The sequence below is a fragment of the Lipotes vexillifer genome, unplaced genomic scaffold (assembly GCF_000442215.2).
Source record: "Lipotes vexillifer unplaced genomic scaffold, Lipotes_vexillifer_v1.1 scaffold507, whole genome shotgun sequence".
Classification (NCBI taxonomy): Eukaryota; Metazoa; Chordata; class Mammalia; order Artiodactyla; family Lipotidae; genus Lipotes; species Lipotes vexillifer.
The window spans coordinates 745,338-755,549 of NW_006773125.1; the positions used below are offsets into that span (position 1 = coordinate 745,338).

The 10,212-nt window shown below is 36.2% G+C and overlaps 1 pseudogene; it reads left to right on the forward strand.

Annotated features, from left to right (window-relative positions):
• The first annotated feature begins 343 nt into the window (after positions 1-343).
• LOC103086868 (uncharacterized) overlaps positions 344-10,212 on the forward strand; it is a 146,033-nt pseudogene continuing 136,164 nt past the window's right edge.

A 10,212-nucleotide genomic window follows, 5' to 3' on the forward strand; every position in this document is an offset into this window, starting at 1 on the left:
AGTAAACTACTCTGAGTTTGAAGATTGCAGTCCAAATCTAGAAGAGATCCCTTGGAATGACTGAATATCTGAGGGCAGAAAATAAACCAAATTGATCCTGTATGTCAGGACCCTTGAGTTTGGAGGAATATACTTAATTGTTCATGATTTGAGAAACAGCTAAAGTCAAACACAGGCACCTTTGCCATCACTGAAGATACTAGCATGCCTATCTTAGATTGGGTTCTCGGGAACAGACTCACACAGAGAGGTGTATTTGGAAGGTTTGTTGGGAAGTGCTATTGGCAGCTACACTGTTAGGAAATGAGGAAGAGAGAAAGAAGTTGACCCTCAGTATGGTACAATGGAGGACACTGCCAATCATATGCAGAACTGGATGGCTCTTCAGAATTATCCCAACTTAAGGCAATGGGGCTCTGTGTTCCATCATCAGCCAGACAAAGGGCCTAGCCTTGGGCAATACAGTTCTCTGCTTCCGAGGGCAGTGCCCAGTGAAGAATACAGCCATGACATCAGCAATCAACTTACCCAGCATCTGGTGAAATGCTGTCACTCTCTAAAGAGGGTATCTGGGCAAAGCCCTACAGGACCTTCTACACACTCTCTGAGGACTGATGGTAAATTCCAGTGAAGGAGATTTTAAAAGGTGGTAAAGGAAGGATCAAAATGGAGGAAAGCTAAGGTGAGAGAGAACTCTGTCTCAGTAGCCCAGCTCCTTAGTTCTGCAAGTTCCCACACAGCATTCTGTAGCCGGGGCTACAGAAACACTATCACCTACTGCACGGTCTATCCTTTTGCCATCTTGTTCCCACCAGCAGTAGTAATAATAGAAATAATAGCTTCTCATTCTTCTGCTCCTCCTTCTCTGGCCCACTCTAAGAAGTAAGTCTTCGTCGAAACTGCCTCTGATCTCAGGAGACATGAAAACTCCTTTTCTTTTGTGCAGTGGGGATCCACCTTAGACAATGCACTAGAGCCCACTTTTACTCATCGCAATTCTGACCCTGGCTTTATCTGTCCTAGTCCACTTTAAGTCAGGCAAAACCAGACTCTAGACTACAAGCGCAGGAGTTGCTAGGAGTTTTAAACTGTGGATCTGACCTGTTCCTATAATGTACTACGTTACCTTAAAGATGAAGGAAATAGAAAAAAAATAAATAAAGAAGAGCTGTACACATATCTGTCTCTGTACTTATCCAGGGCTATCATTTGTGGTTTGCTTTCACATTTCTCTTACACCAGTATGATTGAGTAGATAAGCACATGTGTCTTTGGTAAGTGGCAAGAAGAAGCCCATGAGTTCTGATGACATAGATATACAAAATAATGGAAATAATTCTAGATAGGATTTATTTTTCTTTACAGGAAAACTCCAGATAAATTTTCTTAGATTGATTTTTCTAGTAACTGTGGTAACAGCAAAAGTAAACTGCATTCATTTTAAGGTATATTATGTAATTTGAGCTTCAAAACAATCCTGTGAAGCACTCCTAACTCCATTTTATCAAACTGAGGTTTAGGAAAATACATTATTTTTATAAGGTGATACAACTAGATAATGTAGACCATGGGTTTAATTCCATGTCTTCCCTTTCACAGAAACCATACTACCTTGCAAATTTCTTCCTTTGTTTATATTGAGAGTCACAGACACTTTATGAATGTTGTGAAAGAAATTTTAAAAGTAAATATTAGGGAGTACAATAAGTACTAGATACAAACAAAATTCACTTTACTTAATTTTTGAATAGTATTGCATTTATAAAAAACCATGGAATGTAAAAAAGGTCCACAGTGTAAATTTTACTCTCACTCCATCCTCCTTTTCTGTCCCCATCTCCTCCAAAATTATCATTTTTATTAGACTTCTAGTGTGTCCTTCCAATGCAAATACATACAAATATTCTCTACATTTGTCACCAAGTCCCACTCTTCTATGACTTCTCTTTTTTACATAATATTTTATGGAGAATTTTTCATATCAGTACATAAGAAGTATTTCCAACCTTTAATTTTTTTTCTATTGTAGCACAGTAGTCCGTTGAATGAGTAAATTATAATCTACTCAAACACCCTCACTGATGGACTTTTTTTTTTCCAATCTTTTCCAATTAAAAATTATGCTTATGTGTAAATCATGCTACCCTGCATACAAGAAAATTGGATCATAAGTTAACAAACTGATGCATTAATGTGTAAATCACTAAAGATCAATACATATTAAATGAATATAAAAGTAAGTATGATCTATGAAAGAAATTTTTCAGTTTACCTTTGTTTTAGACTTTTTTGGTTGAATTATGAGGAGAATTCTGAGACTTTCCAGAATTATCCAACTGTAAGTGGGTCAGAAGATAGTTTCTTATGTTTCAACCACACTTCCTTATAGATCTATGCAACTGGAATGATTCATGAATGCCAATGAAAGAGTTGACAGTCAAAAAGAATACCTATTACTAACAATTGTGTCTATTTCCAAGCAGAAGTTCACTTTCCTGTTAAGAAAAAAAAAAAAAAAAACCCAAACAATGAAAAAGTTTGTTACAGTTGTATTTAGTATTGGTATTTGGTCAGGGCACAGAACCATACAGATTCTGCCCTGAAACTGGATCTCCATCCTTAGGACTAAATGCACAGGCAGTTGAACAAGGTAAAATGACACTTCATTGCCACCTGAGCCATTGCACATCAGATTCTAAAGCATTCTTTGGATACATTAAATTAAACCTCACAGGAGATTATTTTTCTATACTAGTGAAAGTCAAAAGTCTAGAACAAAGGGGGACTTCCCTGGTGGTGCAGTGGTTAAGAATCAGCCTACCTGTGCAGGGGACACGGTTCGATCCCTGGTCCGGGAAGATCCCACATGCCGCAGAACAACTAAGCCCCTGCGCCACAACTACTGAAGCCCGTGCACCTAGAGCCCATGCTCCGCAACAAGAGAAGCCACCGCAATGAGAAGCCTGCACACCGCAACAAAGAGTAGCCCCCACTACTCAATAAATTTATTTTTAAAAAAAGTGCCACTCTGTATTTTATTTTGTAGTTATTGAGGTAACTAGACCAGGGCAGAGTAAGAACTTTGTCACTCAGGAATCTCTAAATCCATTCCTCTCTCAGACACATTGAGAGACAGAGTCAAGTTCAATATGCCATTTTTCAGGAGATAAAATATTGCTTAGCTTCCCTGAAATAAGCATTGAAATGTATACATTTAGAAAGTTATTGCCCAATCCATCCAATTAATAAGGAATTTCAGCAAGCCACGTGAAAATAGGTAATCAGAAAGTAACACTTCCAAATATTAAATAGATATTATTTACTTTATCTCTGCTATATTTTTCAAAGGAAAACATGACAGTTTAATATTTATGTTTACACGATTCATAAATGACAGAGTAGAATCAAGCATAAAACCAAGGTTTTCCCCTTTGGGACCATTGCTATGAGTGAATTGCCAACTTTCAGCGTGATGGAAGAGTGTTGATCGACCTAGGGACAAGATCCAATCAAAAGGAATTCTGCCTTATCTGGATTCAATTTTAGAAAACTTTTGGCGATTTCCCCACAGTAAGTCAGCCAGCCAAATAAACAGATCCACTGAAAAGAACTTGTAGAATATTTCTTGAAGTGGAGCGAATGATCTGCACGTCATCTACGTGGATAGAGCTGAGCAGAGTGTGTCTGTCTTCCAGAGCTGTGTGCATGTTAATGTATAAATCTCTACAGCATTTGGATCTAACCCTGAAGGCACCTTATTATGCAAGGGCCAATAATATGTTTGATGAGTCCTGACTGAAGAAACCTGGAATTAAATGAGAAACAAAAGCAACAAACAATGCCAGATAGACCTTTGTAGGACTGAAATGCATTTTAATAAATTTCCTCTTGGAAGGCAAGAGCCACCCAGCCAAAAGGCCTAAGCGCAGCATCTCTATAAAGAGCCTGAGAGTGTCAGCGAGACCGTCAGACCAGTTCTAACGTTAAGAAGTGCAATTTATGTGCTATGAAAGGACAAAAATCCTGACTGAAATTCATTCTAGATCTGATGACAGTTAAGATATTCCTAGAGCTGATCGGCAGCGACTTTCTTCCACTGCTCTTAGTTAAATTAAAAAAAATAATAAGGTGATATAAGTTCGTCATATTGTCCTTTGTGAGCAGGAATTTTTTTTTTTTTTTTAAAGAAAAGAGTTACAATTGAAGATTTTAAACATGATGGCAATTTACCAGAAGTCAGAGGTTAACTAGGAGGGTTAAACTGAACCAAGAAAACTGAGAACAGCCTTTCACCAGTGAGGAAGGCCAAGGATTAGGGACTGGAAGTGGTTGGCTAAAGCTTCAGGATAATATCATTTAAATCCTCAACAGAAAGCAAATTAAACTGAGAGAAATCCTGATTGCCAGATTTATATGGACTAAAGGATACAAAATAAATTCAAAACTACTAAGAATTCCTATGTGTTGAGAATCACAAAACGTCATCAGAGTAAATATTGAAATCTCTTAGAATAAGCAATTTCAGAGAATTTAGGGTGACAGATCCAAAACTAATTGAAAGAATTCCAGAAAAGAGGATCAGATGATCTTAAGAGCCAGGGAAACAAGCAAAATGCAAAGGATAGAACATTTAAAGGGACAACATCACATTTAGCTTAATAATATGTACTTTTTTCTTATAATTTATGGTAAACTTTGTATTCAGATGAAAATGATCTCAATCTGCTCTATCCTTTTGCAGCTGGAAGAAAATAGCTTAATCTACAGTTCTATATTTTTCACCTACACTGTTTAAGAGAAAACACAATAGCTTTGTTTACCTTTCATTTGTTCTTATTCTTCCCATAGAGGATCTCAGCATTACATATCCCTACCAACCAATCTTTTTTCATAGCTCAGTCCAAGCAGCCTATAAAATATTTTAAGTATTGCAAATAATGATCATTATTTTAAAGGCATGGAAATTACTAGTGACAGAAAACTGGATTTTTTTTTTCAAATGATGTCTAGTATATAGGATCTAATCATCACCATCTGACATTTGTAGGTAGGATATACTTGGTGACCAAAATACTTGACAGATTTTCTTTTAAGTATAAAATAAAAGCCTGGTGTTCAAAAGAGCCATGAGGACTAATGGAAATCTGACTGATTTTTTTTAGACTGGAACAAAAGAGATCTGTGAGGCTGTCACCTTTACCAGCACTTCAAGGGACACAGAAAAAGCCAGAACACTCTTAGGACAAGCTTCAGGACAAGCTAAACATATCACCCCAGGTTATCTGAATTTCATTCAATGCTAAAAGTCAGTCTTTTAAGTTAGAATGGACGACAGTATTGCCATCCTAAGCAGGATCCAGAGACCTTAGCGATCAGGGCAGTGTACACCTGGCTCTCATTAATTAGGCCACAGTCATCGAGATAGGCACATCCATTACGGATCAATTAGAGAAAAGATGTGGAAATGGATATTCAAACAGGTTTGAAGTTACTGCTGCCTTGATCCCACTTTATTTCGTCAAAAAGAAGACATTTGAGGGGGCCTGCAGCATGCATGGAAGAAAAGGGTGTGGTGTTGTCCGGAGGAAGGCAAAATAACCATAATAAACTCTTTTAATCTGAGATCTTCTCTGAAACTATGCAATTTAACCCCGGGTGAACTGATATAGAACCATGAGTGCACATGTGAACCTGTTCGAGGTTCTTGGCTGAGAAAAAATGTGCTTTCTTGTGGCACTTAAATTTCAAGCTGAAGCTGCTCACCAGAGGCTGACTTATTGTACATAGTCTGCAAAAATCGCCAGATGGAACAAAATGTCAGAACATGGGCATGTGCGCATGTGCGCGTGCGCGCACGCACGCACGCGCGCACACACACACTCTCATGATAATGCTCAGTTGTGCATTTGAGATGGGCAAAAGAAAAAAGAATATTTTAAAAACCACCACTTGCTTTCACCCCTGTGGAAGAGAGCAAGAGGGAGAAACGAGAGATTGTCCTGCAACGGGCATCCCCCATCCAACGCGACTCACAGCTCTGAAACAGTAGCAATGAGAACCATACACAACTGCTCCCATGATTTCTCTTTCATCTGCAGTTTAAACCCAGATTTCAGAGTGAGGCAAAGCCCAAGCAAGGGTTAAACAGCAATCCCAGCTACTCACCAAAGGAGCACTGGGCCCAAGGAATCCAGGAGGGGACAGAAAGAAGGGGGCCGTAGGTCCTAATAGCTTCTGCTCTAAAGCCACACTATACAGAACCTCATTAGACATTCCTGTCATAATGGCAAGGACGAATCAGATCAAATTAAAACCCAAATCATCTGGAGCTTTTGTTGTTTCAGACAGAGTTTACCACTGATATGCTCTCCTTTTTCCTTTCATTGTGTCCTTTAGGGCTCTATCGTCCCAGTAATAGCTCTCCTTGCCCCTGGGGTATTTCTGTTGCTTGCAGTGACATCTACTGGTAGAAACAAGAGACCTTCCCAAGCAGGCTTCTTTGGCAAGACTCAAACAGAAGAAATTTGATGTGGACTTAAGGAAGGATTCCCCCTCATCCCAACCCATCCTGGACCCTGCCCTCCTTCCCCGCCTTTTTTGCTTTTTAGCTAATATAATACAAAGGCTAACATTAGAGAGAATCATAAGATTTCTTTATAAAGATCCAAGAATTTGTTAATTTTGCACCATCTCTCCTTGTCATAATCTTTGCCACAAGAATGGCTACATTCTGAGAAATGTTCTGTCCTCAGCCCAGTCATTGTCATATGAATGAGCTATCATTCAGTCCTAATGCATGAGATGTTTTATTCTTACTTCCATGACATTTGTATTGTAGTGACAAAGGCTACAGCTAGAAAAGGAAATGATACAAATTCCATTCAGGCTTTATCATTTTAAATTCTCATTTTGTGCTTCTTTCATGTCTAGCTACTAAAAACTAGTTTTCCTCTTAGAAATAAAGAAAGAGGGAAGGAGCTGGAAAAGAAAAGGAAAAATAACGAGTTTGTGAAACTAAACCTCTGGTGTGCCCTCTTTTAATGGTTTACCTTCACATTTAACACACCAGGATAAGTTGCTACTGGAGACATCAAAGCCAAGAAAGTGAGTCAGTGTCATTTCCCTTCACAAATCTGTGGAAGGAACAATGCTTTGTTAAAGTTACAATGTAGTGTAGGACTTAAGTGGCAACCCAGTGCAGAATGTATTACTAAATATAGCATACCTTGTATCAAACCTGAGAGCCACGAGTGACTCCTATTTTAACCATCTTCCACCCACCCCATTTCTGCTTCCTCAGTATTCTTCAACATGTAAGACAATATTTCAAATCATTGAACATTCCAGATGTTCAATTATATTGCCTTTTTTTCCTCTCTTCTCAAAAGCATTTTTGGAGTTCTAGTAGGTTGGGGATGGAGAGAGGGTAAAATAGCAATGCTTTAAATTACAGCTTTTTAAAGATAAAACATGCTTTAAGAGAATACCTTTTAAATACAAAAAAGCTAAGTGATAAAAATTGTTTCATATGTATCACACCCATTTTCCAATATAGGCTTGTTATAAATAGATGCTTTTTCTTAAAAATGAAATATTTCTATAAAAATTCATAAATGTTTCATATTTAGGAATATATTCTCATTGGTACTTCCATTATCATCGTGTGGCTATGTTTTGGAATACAATATTTTAGTTTCTGTAAATTTTTCTAATTTTTTCTTTGAATACAGAGAAACACTCATTGAATTCATATGTAATACAAATGAAACCTTTCTATTTAAAAATAGAAAATCTAACCATAGGGCTGTTATTTAAGAAATCAAATATCTAAGGTAAGAGATAGGTGATAATTAATTTACAAAGAAGAAATAGAGGCATAAAGGATTCATTTCTTAATCATTAAACCTCATACTCAGTATTTCTCTTACTAATAGGTATTCCATGTTCAGAAGAAGCCATATTTCCTAAAGTCGTATTTAAGAATTAAAATTTCTATTGTACAACATTTCAGAAAAAGGAGGCTCTACATTTTTAGTCACATGATTAACACTATTTATAGCTGAAAGATTTTCTAGCTTCAATAATAACATGACCAGTGAAAGAGTATTTAATTGTTAAAAGTTAGTTCGTTTTCACAAAACAATGATCTTAGAAATTGAACCATGATATTGAAGTGTGAAACTAGGTTGAATGCAATAACTTTAACTAAGATGCCAACAGACCAGGATAGAATATCTAAGTCAAAATTTAAAAAAACAAAATGAAATAGATATATCTTACTGTATCTTTAGTGTTAGCACACAGTGAGGGATTTGATCCTGCAATGAATTGTTGCCCGTACATCTCTATAACGTTGTATATCTCCATCTCAATTCGGTTTGAGCTTAACTTGCAGTTTCTTTTGGTTCTGGAAAACATAACAGTAGCAATTTTGTGGGTTTTTGCAGTACACACATGAAGGGGTAAATTATCATAGCATCCCAAATAAAACATTCCTATTTTCAATGTTGTATTTTGATGACTTTTCATTGCTTTTTCTTCCAAAATTATGGTTATAAAATAATCGCTCTTCAATAAGCTATTACTCTACTCAATAACCATCAAATGTTATTTAGCTAGCCAAATGTAAAGCAAGTGTTTAACAAACAATATTAAGAAATTTTGGTATATTTAGAGAGATGAAAAATTTTAAGTAAATGTCTTACTCTTTGTTTTTACAACAAAGAAACTTCTTTCATTTTGTTTTTGTATCATCTGTGAAGACAGTTGTATTATTATCTTTTTTTCTGTGTGAATGGGCAAGCAGTGTGTATAACTACAGATTTCACTTCTAAAACTAAAAGTTCTCATTTTTTTATTTTCAGAAGTTATAAAGTTTTAATATCAACATGCGCTCTCTGAAAGTAATATTCATTTATCTAGTCTATTTGATTTGGTAGAACAAGGAGTATTTTTTAATTTTTAAAACTCTATGTTATTCAGGATGTATGCTTTCCTTTAAGCATTACTCAATGTCCTTCAATCCATAGTCTTCTGTGTGTGTGTGTGTGTGTGTGTGTGTGTGTGTGTGTGTGTGTGTATTTCCTAATGTCAAAACACACTGCTCTCTGTTTCACAAAATATATAGACAGGTAAATAGATAGATATAGATATAGACGCAGATAGGTATAAGCTTTTATAAACATCTATGTATTTTAAATTCTCACTAAAAATGTCCTAATATTTGATTTCAACTTTTCACAATTAAAAACAAAAAACGTTTTATAGAAAATGAAACTAATATATGTTTTCTATTTACCCTTTTTCACCTACACATTTTTCCATTTTTTGAGGCAGGAAGAGGAAATCCTTCTATTTTTGTATGCCAGCATTTACCTACTTATCTATCTATCTATCTACTTATCTATCTATTCATTTATTTTGATAACTTACTTTAACATAAAAGCAAGGTAAAGCAAGACCAGTGATCATCACAGCAATATTCAAGGACAGTGCTTTGTGATGCAGCACAGCATAAGAAAATGGAAAATCTGCCTCCCTCAAGCACTAACAACCATCTGCAAGACTAGAAGTCAGTATTTCTGTCACAAGACTGCAAAAGCAATACCCACACTTCCCAAACCATTGTATGGCATGTCAGCCATATAGTATTTTCAATCTTGGTGGGCACAAACACACAACAGTTCATCAGAGAAGCTGTATTAAACATACTGCTATGTATTTGAAACATTGTACAATACCAAATGCCTGACTTGTGAATGAAGGCAGGATTAATAGAGTGCTCTAATTTACAGGAGCAAAAAGACAATAATGTTGCTTCTTTTTCATAAGTAATAGTTTCCTAGGTAATATTTCTCTGACAGGTGTAAAGTAGCATTACATGCTGGAATAAGCTTAATAAATGTTCTATCATGACAGGGATAGTATCATCTTTCCCCTCACCAGGTCTGAGAAATTCAGAGCACCTACCAATAAGGCATGAGTGGCTTGGTGCATGCACAAAACATATGGTTTGGGTTAAGATTTCCCTGAATCACACAGACAAAAGAAAAAAAAAAAAAAAAGAAGAAGAAAGAAAGAAAGAAAAGAGAAGAAAAAACTATAAATCAATTCCATCAAAGAGCAGTCTGAATTTAGTTTCTGAACTTTGTCACTTATATCATTTCTGTCTTCTAAGTAAAGTGTTAAGTTTCTCAAGGTAGTTAGGGAAAG